Genomic DNA, 15,036 nt, shown 5'->3' on the forward strand with positions numbered 1-15,036 from the left:
CAAGACTTAGCATCAACTTTCGCTTCTCCCCGGTGAGCGACAGTTATTAAATCTCGCATTTCAAGAAAACATAAGTTGGTTCCAACTCAAAACAATAAAATATTATTTTCTAGCTCACAAGGGCATTTTCGTCAAATTTTTTTTTGAAATTTCGAAATCCGAAAAAATGTAATATGTAAGTGGAAACACATATTTCATGATTTAAATTAAATTTTGAAGTCTAAAACATTCGTTTAAAGTAAAATTATAGCTATTTGAATATAATAAAAATATTAAATAAAATATTCTATTTTCTTAAAACACAATATTTTCAAAGTCTTCCTAAAATAACTTTTGTAGCGTAAGAGTAAAATAAATTTATTCATATAGTAATAAAGATAATTAAAGTATGAAATTTCGTTTACAGTGACACGTGGGCCCCCAACTAACCAAGAAAATGTAGAGCTACGAACCCTTACTTCCTATGATGCAACTTCGAGATTAATTCTCGTCTTAATCAACTATCAACAAACTGTCCTGAGCCTGAAAAATGGATAGGAAGAGGAGTGAGATTAAATAATCCCAGTGAGTAAACAATTACCATCAAAAGCATCTAAAGCCGAGTAGATGGAGATAATATAAAAACGTTATATCTCAATAATGTTCATAACACAAAATTCGTTTCAATCTATACCAAATAATTTCTTTTCATCAAAATTTCCCCGACTTATGAATTTCTTAAACTTGGCCCCTGCCAATATCATTCTCGCGGGTACCTTCGTCAAGGTATCCCACTGAGACCGCCAAGGCTGTTCAATGACCCATACCCATAAACATGTTTTCACATCTGACACACACCCGTTCCTTGGCGTTGGCTGAGTCTCACTCCCACGTGGTGGCCCGAACGTGAGGTGCACTCAAATCATAGCTCAGGAGATACTTCACCCAACATCTCCCCCCGGAGGTAAGTATATAATTGAGTTATCGTGCCCCTCTCATAGGCAGTCCACGGAAACCCCCACCACTGCAGTGACCGTTTAATATACCACTAGACCCATAAAATTTCCAGTAGCTTAATATGGCGAATAAAATTTAATCCAGTCTACCGAGACCAATCCAAAATTGTTCATATATTTCATGCCAACCCCAAAAATTTAGCCATCATGCTACCATAGTGTCATAAGCCCCAATTTCAATAACATATAAAATCATAAATTTCAACACAGTCTCCATATACTCAATTTTCCCAAAACAATATTTGATTTCAAAACCAATATAAATCTCATTTTTATTAAAAAACATTTTAATTGGAAAACATAATATTTTATAATTTAAATTCACCATTCAATAAAAGCATCAAACAAGTATAATTACTCTAGATATTTAAGACGATAAATTGTCCACTCACAGTTTTAGGAGTCGATGTACTCCTAATCCCAGTCTTCAAGCACAATTTCTATACTTTTACCAGTGTAATTTGCTCACCACCTATCCACAATGTACAATACATAATTCACCACATCAATGTTTGACCATTATAAAATCAATTCAGGCTCGGTATATATGCATGATATGACATGCAACTTATCCGACTACCGCTTAAATGCGGTGCTAACCTAATTCGGCCTATTACCCGATTAAATTACTAACGCGTCCAATTTAATCTCAAATTAATTTTTTTCAGTTTCTATACCTCAATTGCACCCAAATTGACTTAATGTCTCTCAGTTTGGTGTAAATTATCAGTCCCGATAGCAAATTACGAAAATACCCCTAATGGGTAAAAATTCATATTTTTGCTCCGAAAATTCCCATTATTTTTCTAGACTCATAATTCATCATTATTCATCAAATAAACATCAAGATCATCAGCCAATATTCCCCTAGAAAATTCGATCAATAATGGTAATGGAGGAAAATAAATTCTTTTCTTGTTGTTTTGTTCCTAAATATGCTAAACTAACTTAAAACACTAACATAACTTAAAATCAAATTAATCTAACAAGTTTCTCTCTCCTAACCCATTTTTCCAGAATTGAATTCATCCTCAAATCACATGATTCAACCATGGAAAATGATGAAAAATGCATGGAAATGATAAATCTTAAGCTAAGCTTGAAAAATCATACCTTTAAACACTTGATTCCTTGAAAAATCACACTTTTTCTTTGAATTTTCTCACTCTAGGGTTTGTTCTTATTTCTCTCTCTCTCCTGCTGGTTCTGGCTGACAACCCCAATGAAGAATTCTGGAATTTTCAAGCATTTTAATAGGCTTAATAAAATATTATTATTTTATTTACTTTTTAAATATTTTATTATTTTAATTTTTTCTAGCCATCTTTTTTACTTTCTTTTTCTACCACTCAATCCTCTTCACTTATCCATGTCTTCCATAAAATTTCTAGACTTTTCCAAAGTTTTGGTGGAGCAAATTTTGAAAAATTACACTTTTGCGCCCGTAAAGTGAAAAATTACATTTTTACCCCAAAAAATGAAAAATTGCCTATAGACTTATTTTTCATCCCTTATACTCATACCATTCTCCAATTTGTCAAATTTGATCTAAATTCTCTCAAAATCTCAAATTTTATCCGCGGATGGAAAAATGACAATTTTACCCCTAGATAGTGAAAATTTTGGTTTGACTCCGAATTGATCCTCGAACTCCTAATTACCATTTTGAGTCATCCCTGAACTGTGAAACTCTTAATTTCACCTTAAAATTCCTATTTGAACTAGTTCGAGGCTTAATCGACTTAATGATACCATTAGGGGCAATATCGTCTTTTAATGATTTTTCGAACTTCCTAAATATACAAAAATTCTATCGAGCATGTGAATGATATTATAATTATTTTACAAAGCAGGGTTTGACAATGTCAAACATTTTTTTAAAGGATGGGAGTGAAATACAAGTCTAAAGAGAAGGTTTTTGGTCTTCTAAGCTCAAAATCACTATAGATGCTTTTCTCTCTTGTTTTTGACTATTGGAGAAGCTTTAAATACTTGCAAAATCAATTCTGGCCATTGGAGACAGAAACTAGCCATTTCTGGTTGTTATTTTGTCCTTATGTGCTTAAATTCAAATTTTCTGACAGTGTGCTCTTAGTCGACTAACATATGTCTTAGTCGATTAAGTTGCCTTTGTCTTTGAACCCAGTTTCTGGTAGTAAGCTTTTACTCGACTAACAATACTTCTTAGTCGATTAAGTTCTTTTTGTCTTGTAATCCAGATTTCTGACAGTAGGCTTTTAGTTGACTAACCATCCTTCTTGGTCGACTAAGTCTTTTCTGTTTTGTAATCTACTCTTGAACCAACCAACTTCACTTTTAAATTTTAGCTGACTAACTCCCATCATCATCCGACTAAGAGGCTTCTGTTTTATGACTCAATTGTAGCTTTTTCTTCTTTGCTTGTTTAACCAATTAACCTATATTGCAACTGAACAAGCATCTTGACTTGCTTACAAATATCAAATATATTAATGATTTAAGCTTTCTCCTACACACTTAAACAATATAATTAGACATCAATGAATGGGAATATTTTGCTATCATAAAAAACATATAGAGTCAACATTCTCTATCTCTTATTTTTGATGATCACAAAACACTCCTAGATTAAAAGTGCAATGTCTATGTTCAATATGAAAGCTTCAAATCTTTATGCGTAATGAGTTGCTCCCCCTTAGTCAATACATCTAGTTTTCTTCACATAATATTCAACAAAACCAAAACTAAACATTACACACATAAATTAAACATGAAGACCTATTAAAATCTTTTTAACTTAGTCTTTCTTCTCTCTTTTTTTTGTCATCATTAAAAAAGATATTCAAAACTCCCACTTAATGAGTGCATCTAGATTTTCCTTAGATCTTTAAATTAGACTTTAATGAATGAGAATCATATGCACTCATACACCTAAGTCATACAAGCTTATAGATATAGTTCAATAACTTCAAGAGTCAAGCTTGTATCTATGTAGGAACAAATGTATGAGAGTTAAATCATTTCAAGAAATTGTCAAGGATTACTCAAATAATGTTCAAGCAAATTTGATCATTTGTCATAATCAAAACTATAATAATTTTAAAGCTAATAGTGAATTGGTTACTAAGTGAAAAACCCTTTTTTTTTCGCAAATTGAAAAGATAATAAAGCTTAAGTGCAACGGAATCAAAAACAAAGCATAATAGAGTATGAAAGTGCAGAAAAGTAAAAAGTTTGAAGCCACGTTTTTTATAGAGGTTCTGCCTTCAATGCTAACGTCTTCTCCCTTGATATCACAAAAAGTTTGAATCCACTATAAACTACCTATCAAGGAGCAAGCATAACCTTTCACAAACACTACCTTATCAAGAGGAGAAAGCACAACCTCACAACGTCACTACCTTTTCAAGGTTAAAGCACAACCTTTAATGAAGTTTTTACCTTTTTAAAGTTAAAACACAACCCCTCTACCTTTTGCCCAAAGGTATAACTACGATATTACTTTTTCAAGGAGGTATAACCTTCAACACAAACTTTTTCTTGGAGATATAGCCAAGATACTACCGTTTTAAGAAGGTATAACCTTCAGCCCAACCTTTTTCTAGGAGGTATAACCAAATAAAATAGTGGATTACAAAGATATAAACTTTATTCCTCTAAAGAAGGCTAATGAGCAATGGGAGTATGTTGTTCAATTTTCTACCGATGTAAATATATATATCGCAAATTGAATTAATTCTTATTATTAATTACTAAAATTGCACACTTTAATTTTATCCAAACACTTAAATTTGAATTAAAAAGCAAAATAAAATCAAACTTAAAAACTAAAAGTAATCTAAATTTACTAAGCAAAATTACTTTTTTATATTTGATTAACTTTTAGACCTAAGATTATGATGTCCCTCAATATTTCATTTGATTATTGTCTCTCTCTTTTAACTTAGCTTAATAGATTAAGTTGCTAACCTAGAGTCCTAAATTATTTACAAGTTTTTGTTGAGTTTCTCATAAAAATATCTCTTTCAATTAATTTATTACATGTCTATGCAAATTAAATTAAAGACAGATTCATTAAGTTCATGCTCTAATTTTAGCTACGTATGGCTCATAGGTGTATATCTACTTTATAGGCAAATCAAACCACCTAATCAACTAAGTGCATTCAATCATACGTTATTTTATACACGGTCTATCTAAATCTCCTTCGTCAAGGTTTAATTTAGATTTCTAATTCAATCTAATTGATGATTAGGCAATTAGAAGCATTAAGAATTGAATAAAATAAACAACTTAAATCCATCAAATATAAGCAAAAGAGAGATAAATAAATCAGACTACGTATTGAGTTTAATCATAATCTCAGATAAATAGCTTAGTTCCCTATCAAGTCACACATCATCATTAAATAAAGTTTAAACATTTAGATCAAACTAAGAAAATAAAATAATAATAAAAAGATCATAAATTCCAAGAATTATAATCTCGATCTTCCAAATCTTCTTGAATTCCTCAAACTCTTCTCAGCTTCAATGACTTTATGGCTTGATTCTCAACTATCAATTTGGTGTTTCATTTTTTTTAAAAGTCCTCCTAAAGGTTCATTTTATAGGGCTTTGAAGCTAGGCTAAGTTGGATGAAGAAGAATTCAATTCCAATCAGAATTTTCTCATTAGACTACGTGGGCCACGGCTTACCTCTACCAGAGTTGCGGTCTCGACCATTTAATTAGCAAAAATCATAATTGCTCTAGAACCGTTGCAATACTTTAACTTTGACACAATTTTGGATAATCTTTTAGGCTGAACTGGGCAAAGTGGTAAGCATGAAAGTTGTATCTTTCTCTTAGCTTTCCAATGGTCTAAGAATCATCTCATTTGAAATTTTATAAAGAGAGTTATAGTCAAAATACCGAGACATGTGTAATGGAAATTTGCACCTTAAAATTGCTTTCCTTCTTCTATTAAAATTCTTTCTTCATTAAACACCTACAGAAGTACGAATAAATCAATAACAATCTCTCTTAATCATATTAGCACCAAATTAAACATAAAATTAACTAAAATTAGATTGACTCACCTAAATTAACTAATTTAAAATAATTTAAATAAAACTTACTAATTTCTATGCATTATAGTAAGAACTAAGCTAAATTACTATAAAAATTAAGCCCAAATAACTCTATATCATAGTGTTATCACACCTTTAAACTTAATTTTTGTTAGTCCTCAAGAAAAACATAGAAAAGAAACTAATTTACGAAAATCAAATTCAGATGATGAAAAAAAAATAAATATGGTTACTTCTATTAGAGATAAAGTGCACCAACTCAATGATTCCCCATAATTTCCTCAAAAGTATGTCTATCAATCATTAACTTAAGGAAAAATACAGACATCATTCAATTTCATGTTTCAATTCCAATGCAAGCACATTCTCGAATGAATTTTCGTACGTGTGTGAAATCTTTTACCAAGAATATTATGACATCTGGATGAGTTTACGCCAACACAAATTTCAAATTAGTATTAGAACTACATAAGTTTGCTTTTCATCTCTCTCTCCACTGATGTAGACTAACACCAAGCTAGGGATCAATAGGAATTTATAAAGCTTGTAATGTATGGCTAGGAATTCAAGACAACTAGTTATCATCATTAGATAGAGAAATCATTGAAAAGTTAGCACAACTTTACTCTAGATTCCTAAAATTTGAGCAAATAATAAATTCACTTACCAACTAATCTTAAATTATTAATAAATCTAGATACGCATGCAAATAAAACTTCCACAGAATATTCACCACTGGAAAAAATAAATTCACCCTCCCAAACTTAAACTAAACATTGTTCTCAATGTTAGAAAAAATAAAGGAAAGGTAAAAAATACTCTGTTGATGGTTGGATGAATCTTGAAAAGCTCTAATCCTCCTCCTCATCTCCATTATCCTCTGCCTCATTGGAACCCTTAGGAGGATTAGGTGTTGGAGGAAGAGTAGACATGTCCATTCCCATAAAAGCACCATAAGCTCGAAACATGTGGTCCATATGTTGATTACATTGGTCATGTGTTGCTCAAACTGGTTCCCAAGTTGCTTAACTAAGTGCTCAAGGTTTTCAATTCTCTGAGTCATTGACAATTGTTGGTGTCTTGGTCGAAGGGCTACAAGATGGTGTGTAGAAGAAAAACTACCCCTAATAGAATTTTAAGGTTGTTTGAGGATGAGATTGAGATCAATTGGAAGTTTAGGGTGCAATAACTCCTCATTAGCATCCCAATTTACACCAATTTGCTTGCACTTAGTTATAATTAGAGAAGGAAACCATAAACCTTCATGCTTCGATTGAGTAGTGTGAGTCATGGCTTTGTAATTTACGTGTCCAATATCAATTGTGTCCAGACATGATGGAATGGATAAGAATTGCTCGATCTTTTGTGACATCACTGAGATATGTGGTAGGAAGCAATTTGGAAGACACAAAATATAACCATATTTAAGAAGCTGGTTTCATTATATTCCTCTTGAATGAAATTGGTGCATTATTGAAGAATCGTCATTGAGCACCCTCCTTACAGAGTATATGAATGATATCATCCCAATCCTCATGCTCAGTCAAATATTGCCTATAGCCATCATTTTCAATATCAAGAGTTTCATAAAATTCGTTAATAGCATGGCTCGAGAATGGAACTAATTTACCTCACACAAAAACAAAATCATTAGTAGCTTCAATAACGTTAGCGTAAAATTCCCTTACTAGAAGGATACTTGCAACTAGTGGCAAGGCACAAAATTTTTGCTAGTGGCATCCATCAATCATTCGTTGAAGGTCAAGGTGTGTGATCAACCCTTGATCCAATCCTCATTCGGCTATTGCAATTTTGTTGGCAAGAGAACTGGTATGTTTAGCCACAGCGTCAGCTAACATGAATCTAGTATGATTAAACGAACTATTGAAATTTTGTGTTGCTCATTAGGGTGCCATTCTCAAATTTCTTGCAATTAATTCTCAACAAAAAGAAAAGGAAAATACCAACAAAACACAATAGACTACCTACAATATTAACCCATATGCCTTCTTATCAAAATAATATAATGCACATAGTATCAAGAAAAAATGTAGTTATTAAATTATTCTAGATTACTAGGCATAAAAAAATAATTTAAAAGCAATGAACTTATCCATATTCCTAACTTCAACTTACCATAGAAATTTAAAGCACAAATCGAAAGAATCTAGCATGCCCATAAACTAACTAAGCACATTGTCTCAAGGATCATCAATATCATCATAAATTTCCAACAAAATAAATAATGTAAAGTAAGTCAACAATATTTCTTTAAAATAATTAAAAAAAAAAGAAGAAAGAAAGAGAAAAAAATATATAAATATATAAATGTGAAAAAAAAAATTGAAACTTAGTTGAAAGTTGGAGCAAATTTGTTGAAAATAATTGTGGAGGGAAAAGGTGGGTAATGGGTATGGAAAATATTGAGGAAGGGAGAAGAGTGGGTTGAAGGGAAAGAAAGGAGTGACAAAGAGTGATGGGTAGGAGAAAAGAAAGAAAAGTGTAGAAATTTGCACTAGAAGGGTGCTAAGGTAGGGGGTCTTATCTAGGAGGGGAAGGCTGCCATAGGGGGTTTATTGGGTAATGGGTTGCCCATTATTGACAGCCCACTTCAGGTGGGTCACGGCCCATGGTGAGTCAACCCGCGAGGCCGTAGCCCAGATAACCCTTTTTTTTTTTTTGCGAGGCCATGGCCTAGAAGGTAGTGGGTCGTTGCCTACGCTGGTGAAATCCGCAAGGCCGCGACCAACGGTGTTGAGTTTCGTTGGGCCTCGGCCTCCCCTTACCCCCTCTCAATATTTTTTGAATTTTTTTTTATTTTTTTAGAGAAGGCTGTACATACCTGCAAAATAAAAATAAATTTGTTAATAATTGGCAATAATAAGAAAAATAAATATATGAAATTAACTTACACGAATTAAATTGAGTTAAAATGCTTGGGTTGCCTCCCCAAAAGTGCTTAATTTATAGTCATCAACTTGACTTTTTCTTATTTAAATTACGTCGATAAACATGATTAAGGACCTTTGACAATTGAATTTGCCACTCTAATAGTGCTTTTATCATTGCCCATTCACCTTAAAGGTTGATTTATCATCAACTACCTCCACTGCTCCATGAGGATATACTTTCATTACAGTGAAAGGTCCAGACCAACGAGATTTCAACTTTCCAAGAAATAATCTCAAACGAGAATTGTATAAGAGAACATGTTGGCCAAGGTCAAAACTTCTCCTTATGATTTTTTGATCATGCTATCGTTTCGTCTTCTCTTTGTAGATTCTTGAACTCTCATATGCTTCTTGACGAAATTCATCTATCTCATTAAGTTGAAGAAAACACTTTTCTCGGGCTTCTTGGTGATCAAAATTAAGCTTTTTAACTTCCCAATATGCCTTGTGTTCAAGCTCAACTAGAAGATGATAAGCTTTTCCAAACACCAATCTATAAGGAGACATCCTAATTGGAGTTTTGTATGCAGTTCTATAAGCCCATAAAGTATCATCCAACTTTTTGGATCATTTTTTTCTAGAGAGACAAACAATCTTCTAAAACATTCTTTTAATTTCTTTATTTGAAAATTTAGTTTGGCCACTCATTTGAGGATGATAAGCTATGGTCATGTTGTGCTTGACTCCATATTTGGCCAAGATTGACTCAAAATTTTTGTTACAGAAGTGAGATCCTTCATCACTAATTATGGCTCTAGGCATTCCAAATCGTGTAACGATATTCCCTTGTAAAAAGTTTATCACTACCTTGGTAGTGCAATAGCTTCAACCCATTTAGAGACATAATCAACAGCAACCAAGATGTATTCATTATTGAAGGATGGAATGAATGGACCCATAAAATCAATTCCCCATACATCAAAAATTTCAAATTTCAGGATGTTGTTAAGAGGCATCTTCTGTCTCTTAGATATATTGCCCATTCTTTGACATGTATCACATCTTTCAACAAAATTATGAGCATCTTTGAAAAGAGAATGACAATAAAAACCTGATTGTAGAACCTTTGCAACAGTTTATCTTCCCCCAAAATGTTTTCCATAATCAGATGAATGGCAATGGTGAAGATTATTTTCAAATTCTTCTTCAGGAACACACTTTTTTATTATTTGATCACCACAATGCTTGTAAAGAAAAGGCTCATCCCACAAGTAATATTTGACATCACGTAAGAATTTCTTCTTTTGTTGTGAATTAAATTTAGGAGGGAAGAGTTTACTCACGAGATAGTTCAGAAAATCAACATACCATGGCAATTTTTTCTTCTTTTCGACATGAAACAATTGCTCATCAAGAAAGGTCTCATTTATTATAGTTGAATTCTTAATTTGTTTTCCATTCTCCAATCTAGATAAATGATTTGCCACTTGATTTTCTATACTTTTCCTATCTTGAATTTTCTAGTCGAATTCTTGAGGCAAAAGTACCCATCTTATCAAGTGTGGTTTTGCATCCTTTTTCTTGATCAGATATTTAATACCTACATGGTCAGTGTAAACAATGACTTTAGTGCCAACAAGATAAGATTGAAATTTATCAAAAGCAAAAATAATGGCAAGCAACTCCTTTTCAGTTGTGGTGTGATTTGCTTGAGCCTTATTCAATGTTTTGCTAGCATAATAAATAGAATGCAAAATCTTCAGTTTTCGTTGGCCTAAAACTACACCAATTGCATAATCACTAGTATCATACATTAGTTCAAAAGGAAGATTCCAATTAGGAACAGTGATAATAGGAGCATAAATTAATCTTTTCTTCAATTCAACAAAAGTATCATGGCAAGCATCATCAAAATTAAAAAGAGTATCCTTTTCTAACAAATTACAAAGTGATTTAGAAATTTTAAAAAAATCTCTAATGAATCTCCTATAAAATTCAGCATGTCTTAAAAAACTATGAATGCCCTTAACAAAGGTGGGAGGTGAAAGTTTTTCAATTGTTTTGATTTTTTCTCTGTCTACTTCTAAACCTTTACTAAAAACTTGATGGCCTAAGACTATTCCTTCTTACACCATAAAGTGACATTTTTCCCAATTTAAAACTAAATTAGTTTCTTCACATCTCTTAAGTACTTTAGCAAGAATAAATAGACAATCATCAAAATTATTCAAAAAAATTGAAAAATCATCCATAAATACTTCTAAAAACTTTTCAACCATATCAGAAAAAATTGCCATCATATATCTCTGAAAAATGGCTTGACCATTACAAAGTCCAAAAGACATTCTACGAAAAGTAAAAGTTCCATAAGAACAAGTAAAGGTGGATTTTTCTTAGTCTTCAAGAGCAATGGCAATTTGATTATAACTAGAATAACCATCCAAAACGCAATAAAAATCCTTACGAGCTAGTCTATCAAGCATTTGAACAACAAAATGTAGCAAAAAGTGATATTTTCTAGTGGCTTTGTTCAATTTTCTATAGTCCATACATACTCTCCATCCAGTCAAAATTCTAGTGGGAATGAGCTCATTATTTTCATTAAAAACTATAGTCATACCTCCTTTCTTAAAGACACATTGGACTGGACTTACTCATGAACTATCTAAAATAGGATTGATAATACTTGCATTTAGCCTTTTGATAATTTCTTTCTTTACTAGCTCTTTCACGAATGGATTCAGCCTTCGTTGATGCTCAATGGTTGCTTTGTGATTTTCTTCCAAAAGAATTTTGTGCATGCAAATTGATGGACTAATTCCTTTGATGTCTACAATGGTCCACCCAATTACTTTTTGGTAGTCTCTTAAAACTTGAAGAAGTTTGTTTTCCTTTTCATTAGAAAAAAAAGGAGAAATAATTACCGGTATTGTGGAAGAATTTCCCAAAAAAGCATACCCTAAATGATTAGGCAGTGGTTGGAGCTTAAGTGAAAGAGGTTCTTCAGTTGAAGACTTGATTAGTAAAGTTGTAATTCATAATTCCAAAGTCTCAAATTAAGATCTTAGGAGACATGATGGGGCATCATCAATAATATCTCATGAAGAATTCAAAGTAGTTTCCAATGGATCATGATGATTCTCTATAAACACATTATTAGTTAAGTGATCCACCACATTAATTGAGAATCATTCATCATGTTCATTGGAAAATTTTAAAGCTCTAAAAATACTAAATGTTACTTGTTGATCTTCAACCCTTAAAGTAAGCTCACCTTTTTCCACATCAATTAGAGCCCGAGCAGTTCTTAAGAATGGTCTCCCAAGAATGATTGGTGTTTCATGATCTTTTTCCATATCAAGAATAATAAAATCTACTCGAAAAATAAACTTACCAACTTTTACCAAAACATCTTTCACAATAACATAAGAATAGATGATAGATCAATCAGCAAGTTGTAAAACACAGAAGTTGGCTTAATCTCTTCCAAACCTAATTTTTTATAAATAGATAATGGCATCAAATTTACACTTTCATCCAAATCATAGTTGGCTTAATTATGATTTTTCGTGTTTTGAATTTTCTGTAGATTGTTCAGCCACAATTTCTTTTTTCAACATCTTTTTCAATTTCTTTCTTATTAGATTGAATTAAAGTTTTAAAATTTAAAGCTTTATTACTTACTTCTTAACTTACCTTTTTCCCATTGCGAAGATTGATTGCCTAACAATGTTCCTTACTTTCTCTTCTTGGATTGGGTTCAGTATCACTTGGTAAGGTACCATGAGGTCTGTTATTTAGAGCATTAGCAAGTTGGCCCACTTGTCTCTCAAAATTTCTTATTGATGTTGTTTAACTTTGAATGAATGCATCAGTCTTTTTCATGTATTGCATGAATATCTCCTCTATTAAATGCTTTTTCTCTGGCATGGGGGCTTTAGATGGAAATCTAAAAGGAAAGTTTGACGTAGATGCTGATGAAGACCTTTAGTTATTGCTCCATGAGAAATTGGAATGATTCCTCCTACCAAGATTATAAGTGTTGGAATAGGGATTATTCTGTCGCCGATTTTCAACAAATTGACAAGATTCAGAATAGATGGACAATTGTCATTGAAATGTCCTTCTCCACAAAATTCACATGTCACAAAGGGGTTTTGAACAACATTAACACTTAACTTGTCTATTTTTTTTGTGAGATAAGCCAATTATGTAGATAAAGTATTCATCACATCTAATTCATGAACTCCAAAAAATTTTCTTGTACCCCATCTTTCATATGGCCATTGATAGTTATTGGAGGCCATCTCTTTAAGTAAATCATAAGCCTTATCGATGGATTTACTCATGAGTGCACCTTCAGGTTTAGCATCAATGACAGTTCAAAAAGGTCAGGGCAAACCATTATAGAAAGTCTAAACTTGTAGCCACTTAGGTAATCCATGGTGAGGACACCTTCTTGTCAAATCCTTATACCTCTCCCAAGCCTTATATAATGATTCAGAATCAAATTGCATGAAAGACGTGATATCATTTCACATTTTTTTTGTCTTGGTAGGTGGGAAAAATTTTGCTAAGAATTTCTGAGCCAAATCATCCTAAGTAGTAATGGAACCAGTATGAAGTGAATTTAACCAACTCTTTTCTTTATCTCTCAATGAAAAAGGGAATAGCCACAATCTTACGGCATCATCAGTAACACCATTAGCCTTGAATGTATCACAAATCTCCAAGAAATTTACAATATGAGCATTTGGATCATCATTAGGCAAACCCCCAAAAAGAATAAAAGTTTGAATCATCTGAATGATTGATGGCTTAATTTCAAAGTTGTTGGCTTGAATAGGAGGTCTTCAAATATTAGAGTGGAGACTTTGTACTCATGGGACAACATAATCCCTCAAAGGCTTGGTCTCTTCCTCTTATTGATCAGCCATTGTTTTACTAGGAGCAAAAACTTTTTTATTTTTCCTCTAAAGACTTCGAAAAGTCTTTTCAATTTATGGATCAGAAGGAACAATTTTCAAATTTAGAGCTCCTTGCATACAACGACCAAAAGTACTTGAAAAATTAAAGAAAAGAAAAGTATGGATTAAAATTAAGAATGCTTGGTATTAATATTAACAAGAAAGAACTAAAAATCAACTCCCCGGTAATGGCGTTAAAAACTTATTGTTCAATTTTCCACCCATGCAAGTACACAAATCGCAAAGATAATATAATGATAAGTAGAGTGTCGATCCCACGGAGAATTGAATTAGTTCTTACTATTAACTACTAAAATTACACACCCTAATTTTATCCAAACACTCAAAATTGAATTAAAAAGCAAAATAAAATCAAACTTTAAAACTAAGATTTGATTGACTCAGAAAAATTATTTTTTTAGATTTAATTGACTTTTAGACCTAAGATTATGATGTCCCTCAATACTTCATCTGATTATTCTCTCTCTTAACTTAGCTTAATGGACTAAGTTGCTAATTTAGAGTCCTAAATTATTTACAAGTTTTTGTCGAGTTTCTCATAAAAATATCTCTCCCAATTAATTTACTATATGTCTATGCAAATTAAATTAAAAACAGATTCATTAAGTTTGTGCTCTAATTTTGGCTACGTATGGCTCATAGGTGTATGTCTACCCTATATTCAAATCAAACCACCTAATCAACTAAGTGTGTTCGATCAAACACTATTCTATTCAAGGTCTACCTAAATCTCCTTCGTCAAGTTTTAATCTAGATTTTCAATTCTATCTAATTGGTGATCAGGCAATTAAAAGTATTAAGAACTAAAGAAAATAGGCAACTTAAATCCATCAAATATAAGCAAAAGAGAGACAAATAAATCAAATTATGAATTGAGTTCAATCATAATCTTAGTTAAATAACTTAATTCCCCATCAAGTCGCACATCATCATCAAATAAAGTTTAAACATTTAGATTAAACTAAGAAAATAAAAGAATAATAAAAAGTTGATAGATTCCAAGAGTTATAATCTTGATCTTCCAAATTTTCTTGAATTCCACAAATTCTTCTCAGCTTCATATACTTTGTGGCTTGATTCTCAGCTGTCAATTTGATGTTTCATTTTTTTTTT

At 32.0% G+C, this 15,036-nt stretch overlaps 1 long non-coding RNA gene, 1 other non-coding gene and 1 pseudogene across 2 annotated transcripts; 1 reads left to right on the forward strand and 2 right to left on the reverse strand.

The window, feature by feature from the left end:
* Window positions 1-464: 464 nt before the first annotated feature.
* LOC148764054 (uncharacterized) lies at window positions 465-2,200 on the reverse strand. The gene is made up of 3 exons (XR_016024534.1): window positions 2,109-2,200; window positions 1,388-1,467; window positions 465-522 (listed from the first exon to the last, which is right to left on the reverse strand). It is a non-coding gene; the product is annotated as an uncharacterized LOC148764054 (long non-coding RNA).
* A 7,098-nt stretch (window positions 2,201-9,298) lies between these two features.
* Window positions 9,299-12,291, reverse strand: LOC148764055 (uncharacterized; annotated as a pseudogene).
* A 1,081-nt stretch (window positions 12,292-13,372) lies between these two features.
* On the forward strand, window positions 13,373-13,479 carry LOC148764056 (small nucleolar RNA R71). Its single transcript, XR_016024893.1, has one exon. It is a non-coding gene; the product is annotated as a small nucleolar RNA R71 (small nucleolar RNA).
* Window positions 13,480-15,036: the final 1,557 nt, after the last annotated feature.

Source organism: Theobroma cacao, chromosome 2, assembly GCF_053813885.1.
Source record: "Theobroma cacao isolate CCN51 chromosome 2, ASM5381388v1, whole genome shotgun sequence".
NCBI lineage: Eukaryota > Viridiplantae > Streptophyta > Magnoliopsida > Malvales > Malvaceae > Theobroma > Theobroma cacao.